The 17,699-nt window shown below is 35.5% G+C and overlaps 1 long non-coding RNA gene across 8 annotated transcripts; it reads right to left on the reverse strand.

Annotated features, from left to right (window-relative positions):
- Positions 1–9,904: 9,904 nt before the first annotated feature.
- LOC145158194 (uncharacterized) lies at positions 9,905–16,262 on the reverse strand. 8 transcript variants are annotated; one of them, XR_013737254.1, is made up of 14 exons: positions 15,396–16,121; positions 15,251–15,289; positions 15,089–15,156; positions 14,893–14,988; positions 14,695–14,815; positions 14,066–14,212; positions 13,905–13,979; positions 13,748–13,813; positions 12,223–13,528; positions 11,806–12,147; positions 11,458–11,726; positions 10,915–11,160; positions 10,769–10,832; positions 9,905–10,293 (listed from the first exon to the last, which is right to left on the reverse strand). It is a non-coding gene; the product is annotated as an uncharacterized LOC145158194 (long non-coding RNA). The 8 variants fall into 8 exon arrangements; XR_013737255.1 differs by having other exon boundaries at positions 14,673–14,815; XR_013737253.1 differs by lacking the exons at positions 9,905–10,293; positions 10,769–10,832; positions 10,915–11,160; ... (1 more) ...; positions 11,806–12,147; positions 13,905–13,979 and adding an exon at positions 16,128–16,260 and having other exon boundaries at positions 13,352–13,528; positions 15,396–15,784; positions 15,854–15,925.
- Between the last annotated feature and the right edge of the window lie 1,437 nt (positions 16,263–17,699).

Raw genomic sequence — 17,699 nt, forward strand, 5'->3', positions numbered from 1 at the left:
ATATATATATATATATATATATTTGTGAATAATGAACCCCGGTTAGATTTCATTCTGGATTTGCCACTAGTTCATACGTATCCAAGGTGGCTGCCTTTTATTCAACCAGGAACATCCATGGCTTGGCCACATGCTGGTGCTGCTAGATTGGTTATGTCAAATCTTCTCCCCCAGAATGGTCTCCAGCAGCAATAAGATCTGCAATGACACTTGAACATGTTTAACTGTTGCTAATTTCTTAGTAGTGTGTAACCCATGAAACTTTTGTTTTGTGTAAGTGGTATAAGGTCATGCCCCATGAAACCAAGTGTTTTGTTTTTTGTAACGGATAACAAGACATTTTTTTTAACAATTTCTGTACTTAAATTAAATCAATATTTATGAGAAACTAGTACTCGAATATCTAGATCACATGTTGGCATCTAATGAAAAAAGTTCATGATTTCAAGGTTGTACAAAGAAAATCAAATGACCATAAGCATAAGCAACCTCCCTCCATAGAATACAATGTTGGTGTAAAAGTTAAGATATAATAATATGGTGATATGTTTAAGTGAAGACATGTCATATATTCTATAAATATTGGTTTGATCTAAGCAAAACAAAACAATAATATGAAGTTGCAAGTAAAGTGGAAGACTAGCTTTACCTTTCCGAGACCACCAATTCCAACAATCCACGCATGATGATCCACATGGGATCTCATGTTGTCCAACCACACATTGTAAAACACCAAATATCATCTTCCCAGATTATACACAACAAAGAAACATCAAAACATTATGTTGGTTGTTTTGTTGATGAGTAATTAGCCTTTTCTGGGTTATAAACAGAAGAAACAAAGAGACACACGAGCCCAAGACACAGCGGTTGAGGTAGGAGATAAGCAATGGAAGGATTAATAAGGTACTAAAGAAAGAAGAGATGATGAAGGGGAAACAAGACATTAGAATTTATTGATAACAAAATTCCAAAAGAAGAAAAACATAAGGAAAGTAGAAGTACAAAGCAATGTATCCAATTGTGGTTGCTCATCCTGCATACGCCAGAGGAGACCTTCAAATCTTTTAGATAAAGACAACAAAACAAAGGGACCACGCTACAAGAATGAAGAATCATGTGATCCTACGTACCAAAATTTCCCAAAATCTCTAATTGAAATAACTTTTTTGTGATTTCCCAAATCTTTTTAAATTCATCACGTAAATTGTAATTACCCACTTTCAGTCTTTTGAATTCAAATCGTTTAATTATATGCGGAATTTCCCAAACTTTCTAATTATTACAAACATTTTAGAAAAAAAAAGTTATTGATTGGTTTGGTTTAATCATATTACATAATTTGGTTTTGATCCAACAAAATTTGGTGATTGGTTTGATTTTGATTCAAAATTTTAACAAAGTAGGTAACATAACATAAAAGAACGACAATTATGTATAATTTTTAAAATATAAAAGATATACTTCATATTAAAAATAGGTTATAGTATTTTACAAAATGATCAAGTTAAGACTCATTCTGAGGTTAAAATCCCAATATAAATTTCTCTGGATGAAGAGGTGCACAAAGTAAACCGGTTTTTTATAACCAGTCCAACAAAACCGAAGCCATGGTTTTTCTATAATCGGTTCAACAAAAACCAAACCGCTAGTTTGATATAGGTTTTTATGAATAACTTAAACTAGTTTTTTTTTTTTTAATAAAAAAACCCGAACCAATCCTTTTTTTAACACAATTTCACTTACAAAAAATTTAAAAAAATCAAACTGATTATAACCGAAACCGGTCTAAAGAAAATTGATTTGTAAAAAATCAAAACTGTTTTAAAACCGGCACATATGCACCTCTGATTACATGAATTAATTATTGGAGGGTCCCTTTAATTTGTAGAATCAGGGAATTAATTGTGTGCCTAATATCTTAAATTATAGCCTTGATGCTTAGCCCAGTTGGAATTTAATGATGTTTCTATATACTTTGCCTTACCATGTAACCTTTTCATCACACAAAAAGAATTTCCACTTTGCCTTATTATGCCAAAAATGTACACAATGTATTCTTTAACCTTCTTCCCCTATCTAACTTTAAATCCACCATATGCAATTTGGCATGTTAAATGCCATTTTTTTTGAAGCCATACGAGTCCTAAATATTTGTTGCCCTGGGCCATAGCCCACCATATGCTCTTGAATATTGTGGTGTCCAAATTTGGTTAATTGTTTTATTTTCTTATTTTTTCTTAGTGTAAGTTTGATTTTTTTTTTTTTTTTTTTTTGGGGGGGGGGGGGGGGGGGGGGGGGGGGGTTGGTTTGAACTGAAGAATGATGTAACTTATTTTTGTGATTTTCTTGTTTGCATTTCCTTGTATAATTTAAGGCAAAATATATAAAAATAACTATATTTTGGTCATTTTGTCGGTTTAATAACCAGTTCAGTTTGGTTCACAAAAGCCATCAATGTTTGATAATTTTTTCTATGTTCACCATTAGTTTTGACATCTTATAGCAAGTTAAAATGGTCACGATATAAAACGTTGTCAAGGTTGAATGGTTATCATGAAAAATTTTAGACTAATCTTTGACACTAAATATTATGTTAAAGCCACTAAAATTTGACAACTATTTCTAATGTGACCACTTTAACCTGCTATAGCGGGTCAAAGTGGTCGTATACAAAAAATAATATCAAACTTGGATGGTTTTAATGAACCAAATTGAATTAGAGTATCGGCACATTCGCTCAAATAAAATGACATTAATCTCCCCATTATGTATTGTATATTATTGCCACATAGTTCAAGCAAATTTGTTTATTTCTATGTTCTAACCAAGATTTCAAAAAATATTAGTTGGAAGGTAATATGTATACTTTTATGCCAATCAATCTGTCGCTCTTGTATACAAATTCCATGAGTGGTGAGTAGTTGATATTGATGACAATAAATACATTTAAACTCAGGATGCATTTCAAAATCAAACAGGGAAACTATAAAGTCTAGTCTTGAAATGTTGCTGAGGACTATACAGTTGGAATTCTCATATTGTATGGATTCATTAAACCAAAATCTTATTTGTGTGCAGAAATCTGAGATTTATTAATATATATGCATGTCTCTTCAAAGTCTGTCAAGTTATCATGTGAATTTTTTTTAGCTAGTAATATATAGTCTTCAAAGTCTGTTAAGTTATCATCTAATAAATCATTTTCTTCATATTTTTTTATTATTATTTATTATTATTTTTTTAAGGGAGCCAAATTACGTTGGCACTTTGCAACAATCCATTTTATTAAATTCTGGCCCAGAATAGAAGAACTCGTTTGATTATATTTTTGATTTAGTCAATATTAATAAGTTGATGTATAGAATAAGCCATTTGATTTAATAATCCATAAAAATAGACATTTTTTAAGCAAACTTCTGTTGGTTTCTATTATTCTATGGGTGTGTTCAGCACGAAACGTTTGAAAGCTTCTAGCTTCTAGCGTCTGACAAAACGCTCCGTTTTGAACAAAAAAACATTGTTTGACACTACAAGCTGTTAACGTTTAATTTAAACAAAAGACTCCAAATCCAAAAGTTACCTCATGTAATAAAGTTTAGAAAACAAGAATGCAAAACAAAAATAACCAAAATAACTCTTTGATTAATCGGAAACTAACTCAAAACCAATGTTTTTACAATCTGTTCTCATAATCATAAACTCGATTATGAACATGTATATATATAGCCTAACATATCAACTTGTATTAGACTAGGAAACTTATGACCAACTTGTCATAAACTCAACTTTCCATAAATTAGATTGCTTGGTCTCCAAGTTCTCATCGACTTAGGATTCCAACAATCACCCCCGAATCTCTAAGTCCTTCTAGAGAATTCTTCAATCCCGATCAAGCTCCGCATTTCCTTGAACTTGGTTCGAGCTAGTGGTTTCGTAAGAATGTCCGTCTTTTGTTCTTCACCGGGAATGTAATCCACCTCCACTTGTTCCCTTTCGACACAATTACGAATGAAGTGAAACCTCGTGTGAATGTGTTTACTTCTTCCATGAAAAACGGGATTCTTCGTTAGTTCGATAGCCGACTTGTTATCAACTTTAAGAATCACTTTCTCTTGCGCTTTGTTCATGATTTCTCCAAGCAAATCTTGAAGCCATATTGCTTGACATGCACTCGATGTGGCTGCCATGAACTCCGCCTCGCAAGATGATAAAGCAACGGTATCTTGCTTTTGCGAACACCATGTAATTGGAGATGACCCGTAGTAGAAAATGTGACCGGTTGTACTTCTTCCGTCATCCGGGTCAACATTATGACTACTATCACTATAACCAATAAGTCGCCTTTGTCTCATCCTCTCGTACTTGATTCCGTATCCCGTTGTTCCTCGTAAGTACCTTAGAATGTGTTTGATTGCAACTCCATGTGATTCTCTTGGACTTTGCATGTATCGGCTAACAACTCCTACCGCATATGTCATATCGGGTCTTGTTTGCAAGAGATATCTAAGACATCCTACCACCTTTCGATATTGTGTTGGGTCGATTTCGGGTTCATCTTCGGCCTTTGACAATTTATTTCCGGTTCCATTGGAATGTGGGTCGGATTGCAATCATGTAAACCGGCTTCTTTTAAAATGCGTTGAGCATATGCTTCTTGGTTTATAGTAATCCCCGATTCTTCTTGCTTAACTTCAATGCCAAGGTAGTAAGTCAATCTTCCAAGATCCGACATCTCAAAGTTCTTGGACATCTCTAATTTGAACCTCTTGATCATGCTCAAATTTGTACCTGTGACAAATAAATCATCAACATAAATTGCTAAAATTAGCAAGTTAGATCCTTCACTTTTCCGGTACACCGATGGTTCTTTCATGCACTTTTGAAATTTCATACTCTTCAAAATCCCATCAAGCTTCGTGTTCCATGCTCGAGGTGCTTGTCTTAGACCATATAGCGCTTTTGTAAGGCGATATACTTTATGCTCGTTGCCTTTCTTTATATAGCCTTCCGGTTGTGACACGTAAACAGTTTCTTTTAATTCTCCATGTAAGAATGTTGTTTTAACATCTAAGTGGTGAAGCTCCCACCCATGAGTAGCTGCTAAGGCTATAAGAAACCGAATGGTTTCAATTCGAGCTACTAGGGCAAATACTTCTTGAAAATCAATACCGGGTTGTTGCACGTAACCTTTAGCAACCAACCTTGCCTTGTATTTATTAATGGTGCCATCTGCATTTTTCTTCAATTTGAACACCCACTTGAGTCCAATTGGCTTCACCCCCATAGGCTTGTTTACAAGAGTCCAAGTATTATTCTTGTTTATCGAAGTGATTTCCGCATCCATGGCCTTGACCCATTCTGGTTCTTTTTTCGCTTCTCCAACCGATACCGGCTCGTCATTGGTTGTTAGAATGAGTTCTTCGAGATTATCAAGATCAAGCTCATAATCTTGAAATCGTCTTGGAGGTACTCTTGCTCTCAAGGGTCTTTGACTTGCAGCTCCTTGTTGAACATTATTATTTACCAGACTTGGTTGTTCATTATCTTGTACTTCTGCTCCGTCTCCAATCTCATGATCCAATTCAATTGGATCATTGTTTACATCGTTTCCTTAGTTGTTGTTCGCATCTTCTCTTGGATAGTCCATGGTATTATGAATGAGCCCGGTTCTTCATTGTTGGTTCCTGCTTTTTTAATCCAATCCCACCCTTTGGTTTCGTCAAAAATAACGTCTTGACTCACGATTATTTTTTGTGTTACCGGGTTAAACAACCGATAAGCTTTCGTACCCGGTTCGGAACCAACATGCACTAGTGGTCTTGATCTTGCATCCAACCTCTTTAGATTAACCGGTTCAAATTTTGCATGTGCTAGACACCCAAATATTCGAACATTTTCTAAATTCGGTTTTCTTTTATATAACTTTTCGTATGGAGTTGTATCCCCAAGGACTCTTGTGTAAACACGATTGATTAGATATGTAGAGTGATTTACCGCTTATCCCCATAAGTAGTTTGGAACATGCATTATTGCCTTCATTATACTTCGTGTCATGTCCATTAGTGTTCGGTTTCTTCATTCCACAATTCCGTTTTGTTGTGGAGAGTATGGGGTGGTAACGTGGCGTTTGACTCCTTTTTTATCACAAAAAGAATTAAACTCGAGAGAAGTAAACTCACCTCCTCGATCACTTCTAAACACTTTCAAAGGCTTTCCAATTTCATTCTCCATCAAAGCTTTGAATTTTTTGAAGTGTGTAAATGCCTCACTCTTTTCTTTTATGAGATAAATCCACATAAATCGTGAAAAATCATCAATTAGTGTAAAAATATACCCATTTTGACCCTTGGTTGTCGGCGTGATCGGACCGCATAAATCACCGTGAACAAGTTCCAATGGTTGTTTTGCTTTGTATGTCGTCATAGTCGGGAATGACTTTCTTGTTTGCTTGCCCACTAAGCATGATTCACATAATTGATTATCATTATCAAATTGAGGTAACCCTTTGACTAAACCCTTCTTGGACATCTTTTTCATTGACTCGAAATTGATGTGTCCAAGTCTTGCATGCCATCGCCATGCGTCTTCACTTAGTCTCGAATGAAGGCAAATAGGAACTCCAATTTGTAATCTTATTTTATAAAGACGGTTTGGAGTTCTTTGTACTTTCATTAATAAGCAATTATCGGCATCGTGCATGGTCAAATAGTTATCTTTCATTCGAATATCACACCCGGCTTCGGTTGCTTGTCCAAGACTAATAATATTGTTCTTGAGATCCGGTATGTAGTAAATCTCCGTCATCAGCCTTTGTTGACCCCTTTTGCCTTGGAAAAGTATAGCACCTTTTCCCTTGATTTTTACACACGAATTATCTCTGAATTTAACCTTCCCGATTATACCTTCATCAAGCTCGGAGAAAAATGACCGGTTTCCCGTCATGTGATTGTTCTCCCCATTATCCAAATACCACACATCGTTGTCTTGTGAGTCATATCGAGACGGTATCACCTTCTCTTCATTCAAAAACACGGTCTCGTGTAAAAATACGGCCTCGTCGGTATCGTCATATTCGGCAAAATTACTTTCTTGTAATTTTTTAATTCGATCCAGGCATTGAGAAGCAAAGTGGCCCGGATTATCGCACCGGTAACAAATAATTTTGGATCGGTCCTTTTTATTCTTATTTTTCTGGTTTGGGTTATTAATGGACTGGTTGTGGTTGTTGGATTGTTTATTGGGTTGATTACCTTGAGAAGCCTAGTTAGTCTCTTTGGGCCCGCCTGATCTAGACAACCCACTGGATCCGGATCCACTTGATCCATTAGACCCGTGAGTGTTATTCCCAGTCGCACCATAAGACTGCATCGCCTTCCCCTTTCTTCTCCAATTCTGACTCCCACTTCCACCGTCGGCGAACAGCACCTTTGATCCTTCATCACCGTCATTCGCTTCCTTTACCCTCTCTTCGTACGCTTTCAACCGCCCGACGATGTCCTCAAACCCGACTGTCTTCAAATCGAGAACTTGCTCAAGTGACGCCACGATATGAAGAAACTTTCTTGGTGTGGATTTTAGCAGCTTCTTCACCATCTTTGATTCTTCGATGGTTTCTCCCGGTGATGCCGATTGAGAGGCGATTCCTGACAATTTCCCGGCGAAGGAATCGATTGATTCTTTCTCTGACATCATCAATCTGTCGAACTCGGAATTTAGGGTTCGAAGTCGGGCTTCTTTCACCCGATCGGCGCCAACGTGCCTCGATTTGATCGAGTTCCAGAGGACTTTAGCTTATTCGATATCTCCCAACTGCATAATCAAGGATTCCGGTATTGCTTGGTACAACAATCCGATTGCCCTGTTCGTTGTTTTTCCTGAGAGAAAGATGGTCTCGAAGCACACTCTGGTTCGCGCCAATCCCTTTACTCCAGTAATCCATACCCGGACGTCCGCGATGGCGTAAGCACGTCGCAAGTCTGCTCACCGGTTATTGCATTAAGCACCGGTAATTCACCAAAAGCAAGAGGCTCCTAAAAATTTTAGAGTCAGATTCACGTGCAGCCTTGATCTTATTATACGATATACCACAAAATTTTCTATTCGATGGACCAATTTTTTTCTTCATTCTCTTCTGTTCCAGGGTCAATTACACTCCATGCTTTATGAATTATGAGCACTACTTTCATCCTTAGTGCCCAGACGGTATAATTTGTAGAAGTAAGCATTGGACATACGATTGTGGTTGTCCCAACCTCCTTCACTCTCACCGGAGGAGGCCCTGCACCGTCTTCTCCGTCTGACATATTGACCTAGCTCGTCAATAGGTAAGTAACTCGGTCTCACAGCTTCTTAACTTAAGCTCTGATACCAATTAAAGTTTAGAAAACAAGAATGCAAAACAAAAATAACTCTTTGATTAATCGGAAACTAACTCAAAACCAATGTTTTTACAATCTGTTCTCATAATCATAAACTCGATTATGAACATGTATATATATATAGCCTAACATACCAACTTGTATTAGACTAGGAAACTTATGACCAACTTGTCATAAACTCAACTTTCCATAAATTAGATTGCTTGGTCTCCAAGTCCTCATCGACTTAGGATTCCAACATGTAACGTTTAACAAAACGCTACCGGCAACAACTACCCGCTAGTTTTGGCAAACACGCCATAGAATGCATATTTATATGTATTAAGGATTAAACTATGATCTAATCTATCTTATCTATCTAATAAAAGAGTGCATCTTATGCCATGCATTATATCCCCCCCCCCCCCCGCCTCCCCCAGCTTATTTTTTTGCTCAATGTTTCAAAAAAAATTGAATGAGCATAAGCATAAGCATAATCGAAAATAGTGACCAAAAAGGAGGATAATGTGCTAATACAAACTAACAACCCTCCCTAGAATATTTAGTTGCAAAAGTTAAGATATAATAATATGGTGATATGTTTAAGTGAAGACATGTCATATATTCTTTAAATATTGGTTTGATCTAAGACAAACAAAACAATAATATGAAATTGCAAGTAAATTGGAAGACTAGGTTTACCTTTCTGAGACCACCAATTTCAACAATCCACGCACGATAATCCCCATGTTAGCATATTGTTTGTATATGTATTTGTATTATTGTTTAAAGTTCGGCCAAAGTGTGTTTGGCCCTTTACTGATTATTCTTGCATCTTGTATATATTGAAGGTATCTAACAAAATTTGCAAACTCAATCTTCACGTTGACAACTCCTCTCATGTTCTTAAAAATTACTTGCACGCTTTTAAAGATCCAAACTGGCTTAACGCAATGACCGAAGAATATACTGCTATATACCATGAAATCGTCTATATATATTTTCCCATGAATCGATATTTCATTAGATACCCTCAATATATACAAGATACATGAATAATCAGTAAAGGGCCAAACACATGGGCCAGACTATAAACAATAATACAAATACACATACAAATAATACGCTAACAATACAGAACAAAGAAACATCAAAACATTATGTTGGTTGTTTTGTCGATGAGTAATTAGCCTTTTCTGGATTGTAAACAGAAGTAAAAAAGAGGCACACGATCCCAAGACACATGCGTTGAGGGAGGTGATAAGCAATGGAAGGACTAGCAAGGTACAAAAGAAAGAAGAGACTGATAAAGGAGAAAGAAAATTCCATATGATGATGTGATGTAAATATAATAGAAAAACAAATTTCCAAAAGAAGAAAAACATAAGAAAAGCAGAGTTACAAAGCAATGTATCCAATTGTGGTTACTCACTCTGCATACACCATGTATCTGAGATATTAGTGGAGTAGAGGAGACCTTCAAATCTTTTAGATAAACATGAAAAAACAGAGGGACCACGCAACAAGAATCATGTTCTCCTACGTACCAAAATTTCCCAAATTTTATAATTGAAACTAGCAGGTAAGCCCGGGCTTCGCCCGGGACGGTTTATAATTCATGGTTACAACTTAACTATCTTCAAAGTTGTTCGAATCACATAACTTTGAATATAAGTATGGATTACCCAATGAATATGACACGTCCCACCAAAATTTTGATAATTACAATGATTACATATTCAATTCTTACATAAGAATGCACATACTTTACCACTTTTTGCTCAATAGTTGTATGAGGGATTCCATTCCCATACTACCAACAATCTTTGTCTGGATTCTAATGGATCTGTGATTGAGGAGTTTGTTTATTAGTCCAGTGAAGAATGGGATGTGTGCAAGAACAACTCCATCCTTGAATAAATGACACAAAGTCCTGGTCATTACAGTATCAATGGAAACTTGTCACAACTGAGAAGTAAGCCACTATCAATTAAAGAAACTGATCATATAAATTTTAGTAAGATTATCAAAAATGGTTGAGTCAACATTCTAGAAAGAAATGAAATTCATGTTGACCTTTAAACATACGTCCTTAAAAACAATCTAGTAGATGTCAATTATCAAATCTGTTAAAAAAAAAACACCATTCATTTGATTCATTGTTTTTTTGGTTTTTTTTTGTAGACTTCCATTATATAGTTGTATTTTTATATGCACATTACAAACACAAAAAATAGAACAAATTCAATCAAAAGGCTTAATGTAATTATTCTAATCACTCAAAACCATGTAAACAAAAGAGAACAATGGCAGAATTTCCCATAGTAAAAAAATCTGAAGATTTAGAAAACTAATTACCCATTTTTGATGTTACCATAATGATATAAATGAAAGTATGTTGCTATTACCTTCCACTTCTCCTTTTTAAGTACTTTGTAACCTTGTAGTTCTTTTTTATAATCCCTTTTGAACCTACAATTAAGAAACAATGGTGATGAGGAAGAAGATAGGTGGTAAAAGAAAACTTTTTGGAGTGAACAAATGGAGTTGGTACCTTTTTCTAGTTAAGTCACAATAATATGTGTATTTCTTGAAACCAAGTAAAAAACGGTCAAAAAGAGCAGAAGGTCAGGAGCACCAAGTAAAGAGCGGTCAAACTTGTGACCGCAGGATGGGCTTGTATTTTATGGCAAAGTTATTGGGTGCTCAAATGGGTTGTTTACTTTCTGCATCATCCTTCTTCCTCCCTACCATCGTCTTCCATACAGTTCTCGACAATCTCTTCCACCTTCTATATTACCTGCATCCAATAAAAAATTTGTTACCACACACCCACACACAAGAAGAGAAATAAGCACCACAACCATCTCACAATATGTATTGATCTGATAGGAAAAAATATTAGTTTTAAATTCCCTTATGCTTAAAGTGTTTTTAGCACCAAAATTCTACTTTCATTTTTTCTATAATAACGTCGTGCATATTTTGTATTAATTGTATTTAAGAATCAAACCAATAATATCATCTTATTAGGACATTATACTTTGACAAATTAAGCTAATTATAGCAACAAAAGGGTCCTGAAACTCTTCCTTACTTGACAAATATAGTGGTCATTCTGCCATGCTATCAGTCCAATGAAGACCGGTTGTGGAAAACTTGAAATTTTTTTTGTTTTGACATGGTGTCTTACTGTCTTTGTCATTCAGACCACCACCAGAATGTATCTGGGTTTGTGAATGATCTCATACGGATTCTGCTTACTGCAACATCATCTTTACTAGAAACTTCCAAAGGAGTTGGGTAAAGATCCCTAGCAGCAAATAATTCACAGGAGACATGATCATGAAAGTCTATTTTTGGCATCTGTTTTTTCAAAAATATCAATAGTAAATAATTTGATAATTTAATTTCTTTAATATGTAGAACATCTCATAAACCTTACTATTTGAGCGATTGTCCTTGTCACCGATTTTTCCAGTCATCATGTACATCATTTTATCAAAATCAAAATCAAAGGCACCAATGCGATGTTTTTTTGCACTCACTATTATCTGGTTTGTTGAGAAACAAATATTACCAAGCTTTATTTTGTTCTGTAACCATGTGAAGTTTCAAAATACAAAATCTGCTCCAAGTAATCATGAAGCATGTACAAAAGGCCCATAAGATGCTGAAATGGTTCGTTCAACAAAAAAAACGCAATAAACAAAGGTATAACGTGTTAAAGCTCAATGGTTCATCTTCATTGAAGGTTGTTGGGATGCTACATTCCAAATTTTTGGAACTGCAAATCAAACATATTACATTGAGTTATTGAGTAGAAAACCGATAAATCAAACAAAGTAAAAAAAAATCCAACCTTTCTCTTGTTTGATCGGTACAGTCTTAGAAGACTTCAAGATTGTTTGAGCCCTAGTAGATGAAAACGAAAGCCACACGAAAATCAATTCATATTCTCTCTTAAATTCAGTTTTGATCATATATAAAATACATATTACCCTGTATGCTTCGTGATAGACCAACTTAAACCAAAATTGGGGATATATCGAAGCATCAATGGCATATGTGTTTCACGACTATGACAGAACAGACAAAAAATAAGGAAAAAAAAGAGCCGATAAAATTCACCTGAGACATCGACTATAATTGAAGGTTTCTTGATGAAAGCCCTAATTTTCATAAAGAGAAAGAGGCGACTAATCTGTAATGCAAGCCTTTGGTCCGGTAGCATCCTCAATCTGTTGTTGGCGAAAGCAGATGCAAAGGAAGATGAAGCAGTTTAGGGTTCTCCAAAGAGACGAAGAGAAAATAGGGAAAACGACAGTAAAACCGGGGCCGGGAGAACGGGGAATTTGAAGCTGTTGAGGTTTGAAATCCTGTCGGCTTGTGGGTTTACGAAGTCGGCGTGGGTGGGGTTATCGATGGTCTCCCTTAGCTTCAAGCTGCAAACGGTTTCTTCAAAACTGTTGCCCAGTCCACCTTGACGTAGGTGAGAGAGATGACGGGGATGTGGGAGCATACCCGGGGAGATTGAGTTACCGGAGGGAGAAATGTACGATATCGGTGGGGATGAGGGGGAATCAGAGGATTGAGGTAAAGGGCCTGATTGGGCGTGGTCAGGTAAGCAGATAAGCAAAAGGAGAAGGCAACTGACGTAGAAAAGCGGTGGAGGAGGAATAAGCGAAAGAAGAAGCGGTGACAACAATCTAATCCCTATTGGTTTACACAATCTGTGCCATTGGAATCTGTAGGCGGTGTCATTGGAATCTGAGTAAAAATATACAAAATGCTAAAAGAGGACCCCTTAAAAGAAACAACCCAGAATAGTAAACAGACACATAGACGGAGGACTACTTTTGCCAAAAAAACGAATGTTCACTATTCCTAATTTGAGACATTTTTAATATATACTAGAAATGAGCCCGTGCGTTGCACGAGTCGGTTTTTTTTGTTGATGTTTGGTAGGTCACGAAAGTAGGATGCTATAATGTCATTCAAATACTAAGCAACTGGATAGATTGAATAGAGTATAATGTCCTAATGTAAGAAATGAAAGTAAACAAATAAATCAGTGTATGTTGTTATTTTTTGCATTTAACGCTTTTGGCTTATAGTAAAAACATTTCGAGTCGAAATCTCATTCCTCATAACTTGAATAAAGCCACCTGAAGAAAAGAAAACATAATTTCTATTATTATCGTATCGACATTTTTTTTTGATGCAATTGTGCATGCTGAAAAGGTTACAATATCTACCCTTATCCATCAAGAATATGTTATTTATAAAAAAAACAAAACAAAACTTTTGGGACCATTTTCACCAATTGCCACTTTTTTAAATTAAAACTAAATGAAACGTGTTTGTTGACCATAATTAGAATCTACCTCAAGGTATTGAATATTAGAAATTTTGATGGTTTTCTCAACTTGAAGCCCACGTGGCAGAAATAACTGCAGCAAAACAATAATTTTTTAGGGAAAATTAAGTACATTGTAGCAAAATTTCGACTACATTGTTGTTTTTGTAGAGACATGTAAGTACGTTAGTGTTTCAGATATTCTTCTTAGTGTTTCAGATATTCTTCTGTAACTTGATAGACTTTCAATGCACAATTCCCTAATAGGAAGAAATGAATGTACAAATCAATTAAAAACAAAGCAATAAAAGTACATTGTTATTTAAAAGCTGCTAAATATCCATACCTCGAGTGCACGGAGCATCACTTCAACCGGTGGAGATAATGTCGGAACAAAAACCGATGGATGTTTGTGATGGATGAAGCTCTTTCCTTCTTTACCCGAAGTAAATGTTTTGGTGCTTGTTTTTCCAGCTTCAGTGACTTTCTCAAGCTGTAAGAATTAACATTCCAAATGGGATCTTAATATTTCCGTCTATTCCAAAGATAAGACCATTTTACCCTTGTCTACGTTGAGAAATAAAACATAGTTACTAAAGATTGAAAGCTAATTCGTAAACATAAACCTACCAATCCTCATATCCTAAATCTTAAATCAAACAACAGGAATCAACAATTATGTTGCATGATGAGTAATGGCAAGATATAAAATCTCATCAACGTCATATTCATATAAACTGGAAATTTAGTCTTATGTCAAACAATTCCTTTCAGAAACTTAATTACCAGAGTGTTATCTTACTCCATGTTGATTGATAGTTCGATATTTATTCAGGTAAGAAACATTAGACATCCCAAACCATGGACCCGTAGTAACACACATAGATACATAGCATATCTTCAGGTTTGCAAATCAATGAAAACAATAAGCACAACAGGACATGATGATCTACCGTTTAAAGAAGAAAATAACACCTTTTCTTGTATAAAGATGTATGAAAAGCCTTTGGCCATCATCCGGGAAATTTGACATCCAACCATATTTACAAACCTGCCATCATTTTTAGCTCGGGGATTAAAGATTCACAAGTTTAACCTGTCAAATAAAAAAAATTGTTAGAAGCACATCCAAAAAGCAAAAAATAAATAAACGTTAGAGTCAAAGGAACTCACCATTTTCCTTTTAACCTCTTCAATCTCCTTTAGATATGGTAAATTTAGCTTATCCTTATAATATATTTCCTTGTACCCAGGTTCACCCAATTTTATCTGTGAAAAAAAAAAGTAAGGAAAAGTTAAAATGGTTTAATATGTAACAAAAAAAAACATTATTCATTCTGGTTTCAAGAGGAGTTATATTTTATTGTACCTTGTCAACTACTGGAACCACATACTCTTCAATGACCTTAACACTCACTTTTTGCACATTAGGGATCTCTGTAAAACATAACTTCTTATAAGATGGAAAGTTGTAACATAATCACTTAAGGAAAACTTTGACATAGCAGCAAAAATATCAGTTTACATATACCTGAGATATGGACAGATGAAATTGAAAAAATAGGTATCCCTGTAAAGTAAAAAACATAACCACCAAATTGAACAAAATCAAAAACCCACCAATCAATTTAAAACCCTAGAAATTGCAAATTTAGGGCGAGAATTAGAACAAAAACCTAATTAAAAGTGAGAAGTTATTTCTCTTTGGCTGGGTCGAACTGATGTCCGTGATATGGGAAGTTGCGCACAATAGAAGACAGAGAATGAAGTGTATGAATTAGGATAGAGAAATTCGGTTTCAAATTCCCAGAAACGGAGAATTTCAGTGGCGATGAATCATCGGAAGTGGGTTAAAGATACGGAAATCAAACCTTGAATCGAGGGTGTAAAAGAAGAAGGTCTCTATTTGTTGCTTTCACTTTGCCTCCATCGACTTTGCCTCCATCGTTGTCTCTATTTCGTGCTTTGAAGTCCCGTGAATCTTCTCCATGCAGAAATCGAAGCCTACAATCGATTAGCCCCATCTCTTTTATTTGTATCTATACCGCCGCTGCATTCGATTTTACTGAGAAAACCCACCGCTTAATACCAGATTAGTGACGGTGGGGTGAAGCAGATGTTGAGGTATAGATACCTTTGCTTGCTCCTTGCATTCTTGATAGTTCAAAGCGACGAAGCACAAAACTACTAAATTTGAGGCTTAAACCTGAAAATACAGTAACAAAATAAAGAAACAAATTAGAGATTGGGGTCGATAGGTCTGCAACGAAATAGGAACTACAGTCTGCTGATGTTACGCCTGAAGCCGATGGAGAAAACGGAAGAAGCGAGAAGCTGTGGAAGTGAGCGATTAGAAAGAATGAAGAGGAGGAGGCGGTAGATCGGTGACCGGGTGGAGGTAAACTTACCTATGATGGAGTTAGCTTAAAGTAACGTCGGTGGAGCAAAACCATTGGACAACTGAAGCGGTGGGATTGAGAATTACAACACGTGTCGACAAAGAATGGAGAAAATGACATAAACTGGCCAGAAGAAAAATGCCTACGAACAAATCCAGGACATAACAAACCCCCATAAACCAATGACGAATTCTGCCAAAAAAAATACCTAATTCACTGTTGCTAACTTGAGACATTTTTAATATATGTATATTAATATATTAATGAATTTTTTATAATCTCCCAAAACTTTTAAATTCATCACCTGAATTTTAATTGCCCTCTTTCAGTATTTTGAATTCAAATCGTTTAAGTATATGGCAAAATTTCCCAAACTTTATAACTATAACAAACATTTTTAGAAAAAAAAAAGTTATTGATTAGGTTGGTTTAATCATATTACATAATTTGGTTTTGATCCAACAAAATCCGGTGATTGGTTCCATTTTGATTCATAGGTAACATAACATCACAAACAACAATTATGTATAATGCTTTTATTTTATTTTATTTCTTTTAGAAACGGCGAGTTAGTATATGCATGTGATTGATCACAATACCATTTTGTTTATTGTTAGAAACACTTTGTTAGACACCTTGTTAGTGAAATGGGCTAGCCCTAACTTGTATTATGTATAATTCTTTAAAATATAAAAGATATACTTATATGAAAAATAGGTTAGAAATTTTCAATAATTTACATAATAACCAAGTTAAGACTTATAATTGACCCAACAAAACCGAAACCGGTTTTTCTATAACTGGTTCAATTAAAACCAAACCGCCGGTTTGATATAGGTATTTATAAATAAACGAAACTAATTTTTTCCCTTTTTTCTAAAAAGTACCGAATCGAACCGTTTTTTAACTGAAAAAACCGGTAAAGTTTCACTTACAAAAAAATTGAAGAAACCGAATCGATTATAACCAAAACCGATCTAAAAAATCAGTTTTTAAAAAACTGAAGCCATTTTAAAACCTACACATATGCACATCCGATTACATTAGTTAGTTATTGTTGGGTCTTGTTGATTTAGGATCTCATAAGGGAGTTAATTTTAGGCCTAATGTCTTAAATTATAGGCCTTATGCTTCTTCGATGGAACAAAGTTGTCACAAGCATACACAACTTGGCTTCTAGACCAGCATACAATTAGTCTAACAATTTCATATTAGGTGTGTGGAACAATATAGCAAGAGTTAAGAGCGAGTTGGTCAAACGAGATATTCCGATGAGTGAAGAACAATCAACTATAGAGAAGAAACTCTATTTTGGATCGACGACTGGCTGGGCAATGGTCCACTCAAACTTAGGTTTCCTGAGCTTTATACCCTGGAATCGCAAAAGAAATGTAAGATCTCTGATCAAATCTACGACGGAGGATTCTCTTGGTCTTGGTCTCGTCAGCCGCTTTCACAACAAGTTAACCAACTTATACAAGCTATTGGGTTTACTTGGCTAAACTCAAGTAAAGAGTACTCATGGACGTGTGATTTGGCTTCAAACGATTGCTTCGTTGTGGATGCGTGTAGGCGTCGGTT

The sequence above is a fragment of the Lactuca virosa genome, chromosome 1 (assembly GCF_052849685.1).
Source record: "Lactuca virosa cultivar CGN04683 chromosome 1, Lactuca_virosa_CGN04683_v6, whole genome shotgun sequence".
In the NCBI taxonomy this organism is placed as follows: domain Eukaryota; kingdom Viridiplantae; phylum Streptophyta; class Magnoliopsida; order Asterales; family Asteraceae; genus Lactuca; species Lactuca virosa.